This window comes from Aphanomyces astaci (genome assembly GCF_000520075.1).
Source record: "Aphanomyces astaci strain APO3 unplaced genomic scaffold supercont1.4, whole genome shotgun sequence".
Taxonomy (NCBI): Eukaryota; Oomycota; class Saprolegniomycetes; order Saprolegniales; family Verrucalvaceae; genus Aphanomyces; species Aphanomyces astaci.
In genome coordinates this window covers 262,688-263,420 of record NW_009798267.1, presented here as the reverse complement: position 1 = coordinate 263,420, position 733 = coordinate 262,688, and positions in this window count along the sequence as shown.

Here is a 733-nt window from a genome sequence, read left to right as displayed (position 1 = left end):
GATTGGTGGAACCAAAAGGGGATTTAGACTTAGAGTTAGTATAGGGTTAGTTTAGTCAGTTTGTGAGTAGTTCAGTTCTAGTTTTGCCTCCAACTGCTCAATACACCACCAAGCTTTGCCCGGGAGTCCACTGCTCCCCCAACATTGTGTTTGTGTTGAGAAGTTGCACGGAGGCGCAGTTGCGACACCTGTGTACCTCACCTTTGTGCCGACGCCGTGTGCCTCCTCGCTGAATCGCGTCATCCTATCGACTCGGGATGCAACTGGGTACACTCCCTGATTTTCCAGCAACGGCAATCCGAGTCGACATAAGCACCTACGAACCGTCATGACCTGCACCCTCTGTAGGTCGATCCCTTGATCAAGGTCAGAAGTACCTTGTGCCCCCATGGTCTCCCTTCTCATAGACTTGGAAGCCCACCATCGCCAAATGAACGCGGAAGCTGTCATCACCGGTCTAACGGCCTTTGGCTATTGTGAAATTACACGTGTCGACGAATGTTGTCAACCTGGTACTACACCATTTCCCGTTCAAGTTGAAATGAATTTCCAGTCATTGACGATTTTCAAATCAACATGAATTCTCTAACATTCAACTTGAAACATACTTTGTTTCATATATATTCTGGTGTATGATTTGGATAAAGGAGGAAGATGGGTGAGGGAGGGTAGACATGATGATTGAATCACTATTGTATACTGAAGGGTAGTATAATTCATCACTTTATGGTCA